Source organism: Xenopus laevis, chromosome 4S (genome assembly GCF_017654675.1).
Source record: "Xenopus laevis strain J_2021 chromosome 4S, Xenopus_laevis_v10.1, whole genome shotgun sequence".
NCBI classification, from domain to species: domain Eukaryota; kingdom Metazoa; phylum Chordata; class Amphibia; order Anura; family Pipidae; genus Xenopus; species Xenopus laevis.
In genome coordinates, this window is record NC_054378.1 from 68,383,932 (window position 1) to 68,401,567 (window position 17,636).

Below are 17,636 nucleotides of genomic sequence, written 5' to 3' on the forward strand. Positions count from 1 at the left end.
CTTGCAACAGCTTGAAAAGAATAATACCATTGATGAAACTTTATATGACCACTTGTACCCAAGTGTTGCCACTTAATGCTTATTTGTACTTCCTAAGAGTAAAAAGGAAAAAGCCTCACCCTAAATATTAGCAGCATCAAATTGGTGACATATACATTCTATCACTTATATATGCCCCATAAACCACATTCAGAATTTCATGGACTTGAGTTCTTTAGGTAAAACTAAAAATTGTTGTTCCATGTCATTACATAACTATCCATGCATACCTATAGAGGGAATTGAGACATTGAAAAATATGTCTGATATGAGATACAGCTTGACTGGCCCACGCTGGTCTTTGTGTTCTTTTGCTGGACATTTGCCTGAATGAATATTACTAACTAAATGGATAATGATAACTTTCATAGGAAAAGACATGGCTATGCTATTTGTTTACCCTGTGACTTCTATCATGGCCAGCATGGAGCAATATGGAAAGAAGAAAATTAAACACATTGTGGGGAATAGTACAAAGTAATTGGTTTAGATATATAGCTGACATTACAGATACAGGTACAACAACAATACACAAAGAGTTAAACAATGTAACCAGTTCCTGAATGAACACCACTCAAACTAAAGCAGAAGAATGTACAAACAAGAAAACAAGGTATTCAGTGTAAGGGAACATATGCTAGCCATCTTATTGTTTCACGTGAGCTTCACCTCATAGATGTGTCTGAAGGGAATGGTAGAAAATCACTTGGTCACTGAAAGTATAACACTAAAATGTCAAATCAAAGTATCAAAGAAAAATGCTTGATGATTAATACAAAAAGACAAACCAATTTGCATTGGATTCAGGCGCGCATATATCGAAGGCTAGCCAATGTACAGTATTCATATTACGAAATTCAGAGGCTTTGTAATTAATCTTTTATGCTACCCAAGAGTCAGAAACAAGCCATGTGTAGGCCAGGAGTGCATTCTATTCTCAATAAAACAAGCCACCCATTTACATCAAATACCTATGTTCTGTGGGTTCATAGAAGATTTCCATAAAGAAAATCATTCGGTCGCCAACAAACCATGAAAATTCACATCTGGAAACAACCAAAGCTCACACCATCATTATTCACTGGGTTCATGGGCCTTGTTTGAAAAAAAAAAATGGAGAAAATTGATGTGTTGATTCACTTGTATATAAAAGCATGTTTGAACATGGGACGTTTATTACCTTTCTACTGAAACTCATTAAAATAATGATTATAAAGCTTTAATAATTGAAATCATTAAATGGGCCCCACTCTTGTCTTGATTTATATCAATGACTAATGGATGATTCACTTATAGACATACATTAAAAGCAGACATAGTAAGCAGAAATAGTAAGTTAGGTTGAAAAAAATACACATGTCCATCAAGTTTAACCTGCCTAACTGCTAGTTGATCCAGAGGAAGGCAAAAAAACTCATTTGAAGCATCTCCAATTTGCCTCAAAGGGGGAAAATTTCCTTCCTGACTCCAAGATGGCAATTGGACCAGTCCCTGGATCAACTTGTACTATGAGCTATCTTCCATAACCCTGTATTCCCTCACTTGTTAAAAAGCCATCCAATATTTACTTTTCATTGATCTGTGAGTATGTATTGATTTTCTACACCATGGAATAGTTTTTTCTATTGCAGGTGTAGGGACCCATAGGGTAAATGTGCCCCTATGGCTTTAAATCCCTACACTTCCTGATCTCCCTAGTTGCTGGGCAGATGCCCATGTACCTAGTTGTATTTTACATATTTCAGTTATTGGCCAAGAGTAGCTGTGACCACTTCCTTTCACACTTTGGTATAGTGAATGAGAAGGAGTGGATCTTCCTCTTTGGCTCCTGGTGTCTGACACATCCAAATGTTTCCAGGGAGCCTGGGTACACCAAGGCCCAGTAAAGCCAGTTTGCCCTAGAGGGACCTGAATCTCTAGTGTGGAAGCCGGAGAGCAGGGACCCCATGAATCAAGCTAGTGAGTGGCAGGAATATAATTGTTATAGACTCTCTAGGAGAGTAAGATAGTGAGGGAAGATATAAAGGGCAGCTTTGTGCTCCATCAAGGAGGCGTAGCAGGGAGTAGCTCCCAGGCTATAAGATTTGCCTACAGTGAAGGGACCATAGTGGATAGGGTGTTAGGATTTAGGTTCTCCTCCCTGACCACTCTACTGGGTGAGATCCAGACCACGTGTGAGGTATTTTTGCCTGGAGGGAAGTTGTACTGCCTTGACTACATCCTCAGGGAATGCAACTGCATCTACCTCTGATATACTGTCTGAGCTGTGTGCTACTGTCTGAGCTGTGTGCCTATATATTCTAAAAATACATCTTTGCTGATGTATGTAACCTGTCTATCATTTGTTTCTGACAAATAAAAATATTTTGTTCTGTTTAATTTGCAAGAACCTCCTGGCACCCACTTCTTTATTGGTTAAAGCACAGTAGTCTGTGGGAGTTGTAGTTGCACTATACCGCATCTTCATTACTTCCCTTTTGTGAAGGCCCTGGCTTAAAGTGATACTGACACGAAAAAAACGACTTTTTAAAATATGAATGTACATTAAAAGTTACCTATAAGTAGGGATGTAGCGAACTGCCGTTTATGTGTTCGCGAACGCCGTTTGCGAACACCGGCAAAAAATGCGAACAGTTCGCGAACTTCGAACACCCGCAAAATCGTTCGATTCGAACGATCGAAGGATTTTAATCGTTCGATCGAACGATTTTCATTCGAATCGAACGATCGAAGCCATTCTATCGAATGATTTCATTCAATCGAATGGCTTCGATCGTTCGATTCGAACGAAAATCCTTCGATTTTAGCGGTCGAAGGAATCGAATGGTCGAATGGTCGAACGATTTTTGTTCGAATCGAACGCGAACTCATATTGGCGAACGTCGCGCGACGTTCGCGAACATTCGGCGGACGCGAACAGTCGAAGTTCGCCGGCGAACAGTTCGCTACATCCCTACCTATAAGTCATGTTGATCGTTTTTGCTGAGAGGTTTGTTTTTGTAAGTACTGTAATTGTTAGTTGTAGTTTCTAAACCTGACTGTTTTGCCAACCTGACTGTCCCATCTCAGCCTGTCAGTTAGAATTTCTAACTCCTGCTGCACAATTATGGCAGTCCCCTCATAGAGGAACATGGGGCATCAGACAAATCATGTAAAAGCATCCTGCAAATACTTTATGGCAAAGTTAAAAGTATATTTCAAAGGCAATATTATGATAGATGTAAAAAAAGAGTTTAATTTCCAGTGTCAGTATCTCTTTAAGTGATAGAGTCCAGTGTAACCCATGTTCTAGTATACTAGCTGGATGTTAACCCTGTTGGCCTGGATAGTCCAAAAACATGTTACAATGGTTTTTACGATGTGTTTTTATCAGTGTTTTCTAAGCACTTTTGTAGTGTTATAATGTATATATTTTGAAGTGAGATTTTGCAATCTTGAACTACGATTTACGCTGTATGATTTGCAACAATGTTTAGTTACTATTTTTTGGTTTACTTTTGAATTCTTAATTTGTGACGTCTTTTACTTTAGTTTTTTTTTATAGTTTACTGCTTTTTTCCCACATCACTTTGTTTTTTTGTTTGTGGTTTCACTACCCTTTTCCTGCCCCTACACAGATAGATAGATAGATAGATAGATAGATAGATAGATAGATAGATAGATAGACTTGGCCAATTTGTGTATTATAGTTTTTCATGGTTTTTACACTTGGGATTTCTTCGTTATTTTATTAAAACCATTTTGAACAAACTCCCATCCACATTTTTGCCTTATCTATTAATAAATTAACTAAAAAAAAATTTGGTGTGGTGGGAAAAGACTTGATAAAATCATGTAAAAATCTGAATCATATAATTTTTCGAATTTTCCATCCGAAATCTATGACTTTTTCAGATTATCACCCAAAGACCACACATTTATCGAATTATTGTACAAAACCCATAGCAGATCATGATATCTTCCAAATGTAAACAGGACATCTGCCATTGCTTCTACATGACCTTGGCAGGTTTGAGATGGAGTCATTTTTTATTCAGACTTTTAATAGTCTAGGGGGTTTAATAAATCTCAAAAAATTTATTTTCTTTTCATAAAAAAATTGTGTTTTCGGACTTTAATAAACAACCCCCTTAATAAATCTATCATTTTTAGAATTAGGATTTAGAAATAATAAAAAAACACACATTTTTAGAGATTCACAAATTTTTTTTTAGTAAATAAGACTTTTAATATTTAAAAATTCACGAAAAATTGTGTTTTCCCCTTTAAAACTCTGACCAGAAAAAAATCTGACTTTAATAAATAACCCCCTTAATAAATCTCTAATTTTTAGAATTAGGATTTATAAATAGAAAGAAACACATTTTTAGAGATTCACAAAAAAAATTTTAGTAAATGGACCCTTTATTTTATAGACTAATACAAACTCTATCCACGTAGCACATATTCAACTCATCACAAAAATGCATTTAATTTAGGTGCTGTCATTAGGAGAACAGTAATCAATTCTTGCACAGGTCAAGCTAAACAGCAGCAACCAATGGTTTACATTTAATTTTCTTTTTAATGAAATTTAAACAATATAAAAAAGTGTAATTCTAGAAGGTTTCCCTACATAAAATATTCATTTTGAATGCAGTTAAATCACAGCATGCATTGTTAGGAAGAAGCCAAAAAACACATTTGAAAAATGTACCTCTTTGAAAAGGATACACCACATCCTGCATTTAGTGGGCACAAGTTCCAGTTTACATCACAAATTTAACCTAAATATTCTCTGCTTAATGCATGTGCTCTTATAAAGGCTAAACGTGTGATACATGAAAGGTTTTTGATATTTAATAACCAGCTTGTTTCCTTCCTGAAAAATATCAGCAGTTGTTAAATGGAGGACCTACTGTGCCTTGGATAGAACATTAACCGCTGAAGGGAATGCTAATTGGGTACAGCTCATGTTAATATAAAAATGCAACATATTTTTCACTCAAGAAAAAAACACAATCACTGCTCCTCTGCCATTGTTTTCTGGTTTCTTCTTGTCTATTATATTCATTATTATTCTCAATAATACAATATTTATAACCAAAATATTTTTTATAACCATCCAATAAATGTAACAATTGTAACGTAATATATACATTTATCAAGTTCAACCATTCACATAACTTGCTTTATTGTATTTGTTTAATGAAATATACAAAAGTGACCTCTTTTTTTCAGGGACTTTTTCAGATTTTGGCATCTAAAAGCCTGACCTGAAAAAATCTTAATAAATCTCTAATTTTTAGAAATAGGATTTATAACCAAAATATTTTTTATAACCATCCAATAAATGTAACAATTGTAAGGTAATATATAAATTTATCAAGTTCAACCATTCACATAACTTTCTTTATTGTATTTGTTCAATGAAATATACAAAAGTGATAAGTGAATTGAAAATAAATTATCTTGTTTTATAGACCCTACTTGCAAATTCCATGATTAAACTCTATGGGGCCCATTTATTAAAAATCAAATTACAAATTTTTCCACGAAACACAAAAAATGTGTGGTTTTCTCAGTTTTTAGAAAAGCTCTAAAAATTTGAGATTTGTCAAGTGAAAAACCACAAAAACCATGAAAGCTTTTCATGCCAAACGTCGCCAAGTAAATGTTGTGCTATACAAGTCAATGGGAGGAGCACTGTTCCTATCAGACAATTTTTAAACTAATCAGGGTATTAGAGGTTTTTGAATTTTTTTTCTGATATGAATTGTCTGAAAACTCAAATTTTTAGAGGTTTTTGACGTTTTTTTCTGATTGTTCAGCATATTTTTTCATTTGTACTTTTTTTCAGAACGTTTAATAAATTCAATGACAGTTGTGGTTTTAAAGTTTGTAAGTTTAGTCATGGTTTAAAAAACCTTTAAAACCAGACCTTTAAGCCTCCACTTCTCTAAAACCACAAATATTAAAATATCTGAATTAAAAAAAGTATGAACGAAAAAAGTGCTGAACGATAAAAAAACGCATATCTTTAAAAACTCCAAAGAGTTTACAGACAATTACAAACTAAAAAAAATCTTAAAATGGTTAAAAAAGGTCCAATAGGACCATTGACTTCTATGGGATCTCAACTACTTTTACTTTTTATTACAGTTTTTTGTGGTTTTATTACATGGAGGCTTATTTATCAAAAGTCTCATTTTAGCTGTTTTAGAGGTTTTTGAAACCATGACTTAACTCACTCACAAATGAAATTTATTAAAAGATCTGAATGGAAAAAGCACGAATGAGAAAAGCTGCAGAAAAGTCACAAACACTATGATTTTTTCAACTTATCGCACAATAACTACAACTTGTTTGTATTGTTATACAAAAGAATTCAGAAAAAATTCAAAACACCCGAAAACCTCTAAAAAATGTATTAAAGAAAGATCTTTCAGTTGTAAAAGGACATCTGCCACTGAATTCTATACAGTTTTGATAGCTTTTAGCTGTAGTATTTTTGAATTTGGAATTGTCTTTGGAAAAGTCTTTTTTTCAGTGACTTTTTCAGATTTTGGCATTTTTCAAGTCTGACTTGAAAAAAGTTGCAGTTTAATAAAACTAAATTTTTAGAGTTTATTTTAGTAAATACTGTAGACCCCTTAGACTCCATACAGTTCAAATGCTTTTATCATTAGTATCATTTTTACAAAACTGTTACATAGTATCACTGCTTTTCTTGAAACATTCTGAAATTGCCAAGTGAATTTCCCTGCCACCATATTTTTATTCTGTGCAAATACATACAATTTTCAAAAACAGAGGTAAATACAAGGTAAAAAATTGTCAGGTAAACTTTATATTTGGTCATATTTTTCAAGGAACCTTAAAGAAATGGGCGTTGTACTTGGAGTTCTTGTTTTTGTTAGTTCTCTCTTTTAAATAATAGAGGATCAGCCTATGAGACCAATTCTTTGGACAGGAGACAAAGAAATTAAATCACGCGTGCAGTGCTGGCTTATGAACAATTGCATTGAGGTAAATAGTTGGGACCATCATATTGGGTTTATAGTGATGGTAAAGCTTCATTTTCATAAATATCTAAATACAATCCCTGTTTTTAAAAAAAAATTAAGCACTTACACACAATAGACTAGAAACAACCAGTGGAAGCCTCGTACTTTGCCCCATATCACATTAACTGGTTCTTTTAAATCTGAAGAAGCATAGCTCTTAATCACTAAACCTCTTATACAAAGTGAGTCCAGCAACTGTCAAATAAAAGTTGTCGAGGTGTTATAGAAGTCAATGGGGGCTGCACTGATCTTATTGGAGCAATTCAGACTTTTGGAGGTTTTGGGATTTGAATTGTCTGAAAAACTAACATTTTTAGAGGTTTTTGAGGTATTGGTTTTTTTAAGTGCATTTTTCAGTGCTTTTTTTGTACATTTTATCTTTGGATCTTTTAATAAATTTAGTGACAATCGTGGTTTTAGATTGTGTGAGTTTAGTCATGTTTTCAAAACCCCTAAAACCACTAAAATCTGACCTTTAATAAATAGGCCCCCACAGGGCAAACTTGTCAAAATGTTAGATTAATGTTTACCACAGAAAAAATTACCAACATTCTCTTCAGGAATGAGTAGAAAGTAGGTGAATTTTTCTGTGGTAAACGCTAATCTCACATTTTGACAAATTTGGCCCTAAGGGGCAGATGTAGCAAAATGTGAGTTTAGAACTTAATAAATAAAAACTCGGCCACATTCTATTCATTCCTTTGGGGTTTTTACAAGTGTATTTATCAATGGGTTAGATCCCGCAGGAATGAATAGAAAGTCGGTGAGTGATACTGACACTAAAAAATATTCTTTTCAAAACATGAATGTACATTAAAAGTTACCTATAGGTCATTTTGATAATTTTTTCCTGATAGTTCTGCTTTTGTAAGTAATTGTTACTTAAAGTTCAATTTTTTCCTGCCAACCTGACTGTCCTTTCTCTACTGTCAGTTAGAGTTTCTAATGCTAATGGACTCCTGCTGCACAAATATGGCAGCCCCTCATAGAGGAACATGGGGGCAAAATTATAAATAGCGTTATGATAGATATTAAAAAGGTTATTTTCTGGTATCAGCATCTCTTTAAGTTCTAAACTCACATTTTGATAAATCTGCCCTTTGAGGATCCCTACAGTATACAAACATTTGAACGTTTTTTTTTTTTTTTTTCTATTTTTCTAAAACTCTAAAAATTCACCGTGTTAAAGTTGTTGAGGTCCTATAGAAGTGAACAGGAGCAACTTTTAAAAGGTTTTCTCATATTTTTATCTAGTAATTATCCAAAAAAACCTCACATTTTTAAAGATTATATTTTTTTGGATCGTCCAGCATTTAGTTTTTTTCATTTGTAGTTTTTATATTCGGATCTTTTAAAATAACTATCGTGGCATTAGTGGTTTTAGAGAAAGCGAATTTGTGGTTTCTAAAACCTCTAAAACCACTAAAATTCGACCTTTGATAAATGGGCCTCTAAGGGGCCGATTCACCAAGGGTCGAATATCGTGGGTTAATTAACCCTCGATATTCGACTGGGAATTAAAATCCTTCGACTTCTAATATCAAAGTCGAAGGATTTTGCGCAAATACTTTGATCGAACGATCGAAGGAATAATCGTTCGATCGAACGATCGAAGGAATAATTGTTCGATCGAACGATTAAATCCTTCGAATCGAACTATTCGAAGGATTTAAATCCAACGATCGAAGGAATATCCTTCGACCAAAAAAACTTAGGAAAGCCTATGGGGACCTTCCCCATAGGCTAACATTGAGTTCGGTAGCTTTTAGATGGCGAACTAGGGGGTTTTTTCTTAAAGGGACAATACTTAGACTATCGAATGGTCGAATAGTCGAACGATTGTTAGTTCGAATCCTTCGATTCGAAGTCATAGTCGAAGGTCGAAGTAGCCCATTCAATGGTCGAAGTAGCCCAAAAAAACCTTCGAAATTCGAGTTTTTTTACTTCGAATCCTTCACTTGAAGTTAGTGAATCGGCCCCCAAGTGACTATAATATCTTCAAACCATAAATAAATCCCTTTCTCCAAAGTTTCTCTACTACATTAATTATTACAAATCTTTGATTAAAATATCCCTTTAAATTGTGATATGATATGCTCTGAAAAAGAGCTTGGTGTTTATCTGTAATGGATACACAAGTTAGTATGAAAACTTGAGACTGCTAGAGATGTATAGTACCAATTGTTCAATTACTCTAACCATGGCAAAATAACTTAGTGCATGTGACTATTTCTTAATGAACTATAATTACATTAGCCAACATTCATATGCAGAATGATTTCAGTGTTTTATTTTAGCAGGGAAATGTTCCATATAACTTGCAATTTACTTTTGCTTCAGAAGCCAAAATATGCATCAATCTATTTTTTATCCCTACTTTAAAGATCATCATTTCATCCTAATTGCATCTGCATGGACAAATACATGTAAAATAGTACATTATACTTAATTGCTTGCAGACTGGTATATGCATTCAGAAACACAAATTCTGTCACACATTCATGATTCCCGAATAACTGCTTGCTATTTATTAACGAAAGTAAATGACCCTTTACTAATTGTTGTGTCAAGAGACTGGATATAAACCATTTCTACACATGCCAATTTACTCTTTCCAGCTGAGTGAGACTGTAAGAAAAATATAAACTGATCTGCTGGTGACAATGTCAAAGGCATTTTTAAGTGAATAAAACAGAGACTGACTGATACACAGACAGAGGGAGTCATTGACGAAAAAAAATGCTTCAGTGCTGGGTACTGCCAGAAAATATAACTATTAATGTTGAAGCAAAGGCAATGATTAGGTTCCCATTGGGTACTTCCAAGAGCTGTCATGCAGCACTTTCCCTTAGTTAGTGAATTAAGGATTAGCATATGTGTAGTAGTAATTTTCGCCAAAAAGGCAAAAAATGGTGCAGTTTCGTAAATTTTTCGCCGTTTTGCGAATTTTGCGGGAAATTCGCCCAAATTCACCCATCACTAGTAGTGACAGATACCTGAAGATTTGTGCCTATTAATGATTTTTTGCAAATGGTTTCAACCTGAGAATGCAAGGGAAGGGTTGGAAATCAGGTAGATCAATGGCAAAAAAATTGCATGCTGCTTCACCTGTAGCTACAATATTCAAAGGGAACCTGAACATACAGTACCAAAAGGTGTTAAGTACAGGGCTCCCTTGCTCCTCATACATATCAGATGTTACTGGCACAATACATGCATGCAATTCTCTGCCAATTTTTGCTCCTAGCAATGTGACTACTTTTTATAAATGAGTCATTTTGTCTCTAATTAAAATAAATGTTTAATACACTAATACCTTTTGTTGGAGCAGTAATGATACCAATTAACCATGATTATACTTTTCCAATGTTTTCCAGAGTAACTTCTGACCTGGACTGAACTGAGCAAATTCAAAACATAAACATTTCAAAGCTACTACAGCTAAGGTTTTGGTGCTTGGCAGTTTGATATGAAGCTGATATCATTACACATATTAGTTCCATATAATCAATTTTCATTAAAATAATGGATTTTGCTATTATTTTTGATATCATTGCTCAAGTGAAAATCTAAATAGAAATGATGATCCTGCTGGTTATATTTGCAATAAAGTACAGAAAACCACATGATTTGTGATTATTTCCCAAACCTTTTGGATTAACAGAGCAGCTCGTGGCTCTCCTGGGGAATGATGTCAATGGTAAAAAATATTATGAGATAATGAGTTGGAGGAATGAAATAGTCAGTTGGATTCTGATTAACTGGTTGATGAAGCTTGTTATTGCAATCTCTATGGGAGGCTTTGCTATTTATCAAGAATATGCATGATTGTGCTCACAAATGTCTTCTGCCACTTACATGTAAACGTTAGTAACTTATGTCGCACATTCTAGAGCAGATCAATGACCTTTGACTGTTGCCAGAGAAAAAGAAGTGATTCAAGAATACAAACCTTTGCCAGAAATACAAAACTACTGAACTGAATAAAAAGTAGCAAAAAAAACCTATTACTTTAGAAAAATATATATTGCACACTTAAGTTACATATTTGGGAACATTTTTCCTATCAATATTTTTAAATAAACAAACATTGTCAGCGATGCCTCTTCTGTAATGGAAGTATTTGTGAAACAAAGCTTCTTTATAATACACCTAGAAATTGTAAGAACTGTGGAATACCAATCAACCCTTCCCATGTGAAAACCCCTTGCGGGGTCCAATCCAGACCAAGTTACTCACAAATAAATATTTTAGTATCACAATAGCCTTTGATATTATATGCTTGTCCAAGAAATCATCCAAGCCATTCTTAAAAGCATTGAGAAGAATCAGCCATCACAACATCATCCAGCAGTGCATTCCACAGCCTCACTGCCCTCGCTGTGAAGAACCACATATGCTGCTCCAAACAAAAGTAATTGTTACAATTGGTATCCCAAACCCAGAACAAACCCCAAGGTCCCGGTCATGGCTCGGCCTTCTGCCTATAACAACCACCTTTCAATTTGGGAGGAGCCCTCTGCTACTTGGTGCCGCCAGGTCTTAGTATGAGAGGACCAGGGAGAGAGCTCTGGGCAGGCAAGGGAACCGTACGTTGTACAGGACCAGAGAACAAGGAGTGTAATCAGGGTTACAGGCCCTAGAGAATGGTCAAAATACAGGCAGAGGTCAGGACCGGCAGCAGACAAGACTTGGTCAGGAACAGGCAGGGTCAAACACAACTTAGAATTTCAGAGAATCACACCCAGGAACTAATGAATAGACTTTTACGTTGGCCAATGAAATTTACACTGAGAGCCCTTTAAATATTTGAATTTCACACCACCTGATGATGTCACGACCGGCACTTCCCAGATATAGCCACATGGCACCAAACAACTCAGAAAACAACTCCAACTGTGACAATCTACCCTCTTAATTTAAGTATTCAATCCCTCTAACGAGTATAGTTGCAAGTCTCTACACTCTCTTCAGCTCATAATTTATGAATGAATCAGTTAATCGTGTTGCTCCAGCAGATTTCTGCACTGAAATCCATTTCTCAAAAGACCAAACAGATTTTTTTTATATTCAATTTTGAAATCTGACATGGGGCTAGACATATTGTCAATTTCCCAGCTGCCCCAATTCATGTGACTTGTGCTCTGAAAAACTTCAATCACTCTTTACTGCTGTACTGCAAGTTGGCGTGATATCATCCCCTCCTTTCCCCCCCAGCAGCCAAACAAAAGAACAATGGGAAGGTAACCAGATAACAGCTCCCTATCACAAGATAACGGCTGCCTGGTAGATCTAAGAACAACACTCAATAGTAAAATCCCATGTCCCACTGAGACTCCTTCAGTTACATTCCGAAGGAAACACAGCAGCCTGCCAGAAAGCATTTCTCTCCTAAAGTGCAGGCACAAGTCACATGACCAGGGGCAGCTGGGAATTTGACAAAATGTCTAGCCCCATGTCAGATTTCAAAATTGAATATAAAAAAATCTGTTTGCTCTTTTGAGAAATGGATTTCAGTGCAGAAGTCTGCTGGAGTAGCACTATTAACTGGTGCGTTTTGAAAAAAACATTTTTTTTTCCAATGACAGAATCCCTTTAAATATATATACCAGTTTTGTAAGATTCTTTATAATGCCACTTAAAGGGTTTGTTCACCTTCCAAACACTTTTTGCAGTTCAGAGTTTTCCGTTTTCAGAGTGTTCCCCATAAATAAAGACTTTTTTCAATTACTTTCCTTTTTTTTTTTTTTTTTACTGTTTTTCCAAAATCTAAAATTAAAATTGAATGTTCCTGTCTGTGGTGTTTGAGTCAGTAATTCAGGTGCAGACTCTGAACATTTCTCAGCAGCATCTCTGGAGTATTAGCAACTATTGTATCAATTCTAACAGCTGCCTGTAATGAAACCCAGAGATTCTGCTCAGCAGGGACAAAGTTAAGAAATGTATCAACTAAATGTATCAATTTAGGGGGCCCCCTTCCAGAGCTTTACACTTCAATATTACAAAAATGGTGACACATAGAAAATAGAAAGTAATTGGAATAAGTTGTGATTTCTGGTGATCTATCAGAAACCTGTACTTGTTTGAAGGTGAGCAACCCCTTTAATTTGTTATAAATCTGTTGCTTAAGTATTAATTTTGGGGGTATAGTTTTCCTTTAAGGACTGGAGCCCAAAACTGCACTGCATACTACAAGTGAGGCCTTACCAGGGACCTATAAAGAGGCAAAATTATGTTTTCATCCCTTAAATTCAGGCATTTTTTATGCAAGACAGTAGTTTATTTGCTTTAGTATCCACAGAAAGAAAAGCCCTGGAGCCATAAGTGCAGGGGCTGTATGAGAGATGGATCTGAATGAACAGCAGTTAGATTATATTGGTCTGGATTAGAGATTGGCAGAATCCCATGTAGCTGTGTTTAGGTGAGAAGGAATGAGTTAAAGCAGGAGATGGGCCTGGCCCAGGGGCAGAGAAAGAGAGGGACGTGATGTCAGAGGAAGAAGCAGTTAACTTCCTTGTCTGAGTAGGTAGAAATATCCCACCAATCCTCCCTCTTCTGCATATTTTGCATATTTTCCAAATTATCCGTAGTTTTCTTCTTTATGTATTCATATTATCTATAAATAACAACATTCCTGCTCACCTTCTCATAAAAGGAAAGTAAATAAGTCTGGCAAGATCTATTAAGCATACAACCATGCTGGCACAAACTCCCAGTATTATTATTTGCAATTAAGTCAAGTATCTTATCCCTGAATACCCCTTCTAAAAGCTTGCCTACCACGGATGTCAGACTAACCAGCCTATAGTTTTGAGGCTGAGAACGGGATCCCTTTTTGAATAGTGGCACCACATTATCAATTTGCCAGTCGCTTGGCACTATGCTAGACCACTATGCCAATCCTGAAAAATTAAGTAAAGAGGTTTGTCAATCAGAGAGCTAAGCTTGCTTAGTACCCTGGGATGAATACCATCCCAACACGGATCTTTGTTTATCTTAACATGTTCAACATTAGTTGTATTACAAGAATTGAGACTGTTAAGAAGGAAACCTTCATTAACTGGTTCCTCGTTTGTGTAGACTGATGAAAAATAACAGTTCAGAATCTCTGCTTTTCTCTGTTCTCATCAACCAGCTGACCCACCCTTTCCTGCTTAATTTTTTTACTATTCAGTGCTGTTCAATATGTTGGCGCTCTAAATATACATGTTAATGATAATATTTACATATAAAAAAAATATTTTTTACTGCTTGCTGCAATACCCTTTTCCATCTTAATTTTAGCTTGTCTGATAGCTTTTTTGCATGATTTATTAGCCTCCTTGTACCTGATAAACGTTTTGGTTGTCCCAGCTAATTTAAAAGCCTTAAAATCATGTCTTTTCACCCACCTCAACACCAACACTTCTATTGAGCCACAAAGGTTTCGTTTTGCAACAACATTCCTTGCTTACAAGGGGAATATATTTACATGTAAATTTATTAAGCAGCATTTTAAAGACATCCCATTTTTGTTCTGTTTTAAACCCTGTGAAAAGCATTTCCCACTTAATATGTTGCAGAGACGCCCTTATAGTTTCCACATGTAAAACTTTGTGTTTTAGTTACTCCCTTATAGAGTTGCCTCTGCAACATAATCTCAAAGGAGAGAGGGAGTGTTTTATCTCAGACTTTGGGGCAGATGTACTAAAGGGCAAAGTGGCCGTCACTAACGAAAATTCATCAGAAATCTCATCCACAAGGACATCACCAATTTACTAAAAAGCATAGATGACAATTCACTAGCGAAAGAGACCGTCGCTATCGCAGTTTCACTCCCTATCGCCAGGTGAATTTTTGCTCAGACGAACAATCGTTACTCCGCAAATTCACTAAAGAGCGAATTTTACTGTACGTTACCTCTTTTGCCAGAGTTTCCTTCGCCACCTTAGACCAGGCAAACTAATAAGATGAAGCTACATCCTCCTCAATCTTATGTCAGTTACATCATATCCTGTATGCTGGAAAGCCATAAAAGATGTAAAAAAAAACCCTGGCGTTTTTTCATATTTTAAAGTGGGATAGCCTTCAAAAGTCACAACTATTAAAGATTTTTGTGTTAACATTTCTTTCCTAACCATTTGAGGGGCATGCCACATTTGGTTTAGGGTGGGCTCATGTCTAGGGCATTAGAGGATCTCTTTTGACTTTATTATGCTTCCTTGGACGTTTGTAATAAAAAGTGGCCACACAAGCATTTGCACTAACATCTCTAATAAAGATGTCTATATAACCTATATGTACATGCCCTATTCAAATTGACCTTACTAACAAAGTTTCGATAGGCAGAAATGAATGCTAGCGAAAGATTGCTATGAATTAAAGCTATTTAAAGTTGTCTTTAAACGGCCTTACCATATTGTACCTTGTAAAAAAGGAATAGGCAAATGCTATAGAAATAAAATAATAATAATGAAGTGAGTGCCATTGGATTGTGGTTTATAATTTATATTCATTTTTAAGCAAAAAGATATTCCCTTCTTGTAGGGAAAATATGTGAAAGGTTGCCAGAGGGTTAATGAAAATCCAAAATATATGGATAATAAAAACTGAAGATAAAATGAGATTAAGCCTATTGCCATGGTAAGATGTAAACAGCTTCTTAATTAGTTAAATATCTCATGCAAAGCACAGTTTATCTGTCTAATAGTACAGACATTAAACACAAGCTCTGCTTTTTGTTTCTCTCTGTGACGCTGTAAAGTACTTTGGCCTTTGATTTAACTAACTTGCTTAAGGCACTTATGAAAATATAAGCACGTGTGTGTGAATAGGAGTTGTAATAAATTGTCTCGCCTAAATACACATGGCAATTGTTAGGTATCCAGTACATTTTATGTTATTTGTTCTTTTAGTCCCCATTCCAAATTTGTGCTCATTGGGTAGAGCTGACATTCGCATGGTTCAAAGCACCAAAAGCTTTGCAACAGATGAGGGGATCAGAAAACGTCTAACACGGTTGGTAAAGTATATTGCAAAAACATTATGAAGCCTCCTGGGGTTGTGTCCTGCCATGCAAAGACTGCATTGATACATCCAGACAAAATCCTGATTGTACACTTCAGCTAAATGCTACTGTTTTACAGAAAGATTGCAAAAATGTGTCCCATTATAAAGGTGAAAGTTCACTAAAAGGTTATATTTCTAAATTTTTTTTCTTTTACCCACTAATGGATTTTATTACTAACTCTAGTATTTTTTTCCCCCAAAACACACCTTTTCACACAGAAGAATTTAGCATTTAAACATGAATATTTCTATCTTACTGGTTTGTACTCATGCGATAATGCATTATTCAGGGAACCAGAAAAAATAGTGTAAAATACAGGAAAATGTAAAATCAGTGATTAATGATTTGAATAAGAGAATAAGAGAGGATATGAGAAGAGGAAGAAAGATGAGTAATAAAAAGTAGTAACTACAATAATAATACAATAAGTATGTATTTGTTTTTTTAGATTGGGTCAGTGACCCCTATTTTCAAGCTGGGAAGAGTCAGAAGAAGGTGGAAAATACTTCAACAAGAAATGGCGAAAGATTCCCGAAACACATTCAAGTCTACGGGCGACATTTTTGTAGAGGCAACATTACCATGTGGCAATTTTTTTGGCTCCATTTCGAGAAACGGAGGAATTCGCTGCAAAACCATACAGGGTGAAAAAATGTGCTCATCACTATTAAGCACTGTAGATTTAGATACTGTAAGTAATGGCTTGCATAATAATTCATGACAAAACACCTGCAATGAATATGAACTGAACAAAAAGCATTAAATAGTGATATTGCAGGAATTCTGAAATAACACCCTCATTTTTTTTCATAGATTTTCCATTTAATTTTTTTGTCTTGGTGTATACGCCCCTACGCATGAAAACGCATGGCTTTTTTTTTTTTTTTTTTTAGCAAAAATCTGCATGTACAATGCGTGTTCTACAACAAGCACATTACACTGTTTTCTATAGTATTGCTTATTTGTGTTTTCAAAATACTTTGGAACTTTGCAATAACAAGACATAAAAATTAAACATGTCACATAGTACTTAGGGTAAAATATGATTGTGAACAATAATTTGCAGCCCTGGATACTGTTGGAACTATAGCTTGGTCACAAGGGCTTAAAATGCAAAAGTGTGACAACTGTGCCATGGCTTTGACCTTATGTAAATAAATTGCTCCTACTTTTGTAATTGTCTAAGTTATAAAGGCAAACTTGTTGAGAAAGTATATAGTGATTGGCGAATTTGGAGCGTTTTTCTTCACCGAAAAATTCGCAAATTTCCCACTAAATTCACGAAACTGCGAAAAATTCCCGAAACGGCACCGGCATCTCGTTTTCTCGGCGTCCAAAAAACAGACACCAGCGCATTTTTGCTGAACTTCACGCCTGGCGAATAAATTCACCCATCACTAAAAGTATATTCATTTTGTGTATCAATCCACACAACAGAGTTGTTTCATTGCAAAACCTAAACATTTTAGGTACATATGCTTGATAGTTAGATGTATTTTTGA

At 35.3% G+C, this 17,636-nt stretch overlaps 1 long non-coding RNA gene across 1 annotated transcript in view; it reads left to right on the top strand.

Annotated features, from left to right (window-relative positions):
- Positions 1-16,988, top strand: part of LOC121393301 — a 31,356-nt gene extending 14,368 nt beyond the window's left edge. Inside the window, exon 3 of the long non-coding RNA XR_005960960.1 lies at positions 16,583-16,988. This is a non-coding gene — a long non-coding RNA (uncharacterized LOC121393301). The remainder of the gene's footprint in view (positions 1-16,582) is intronic.
- The last annotated feature ends 648 nt before the right edge of the window (positions 16,989-17,636 follow it).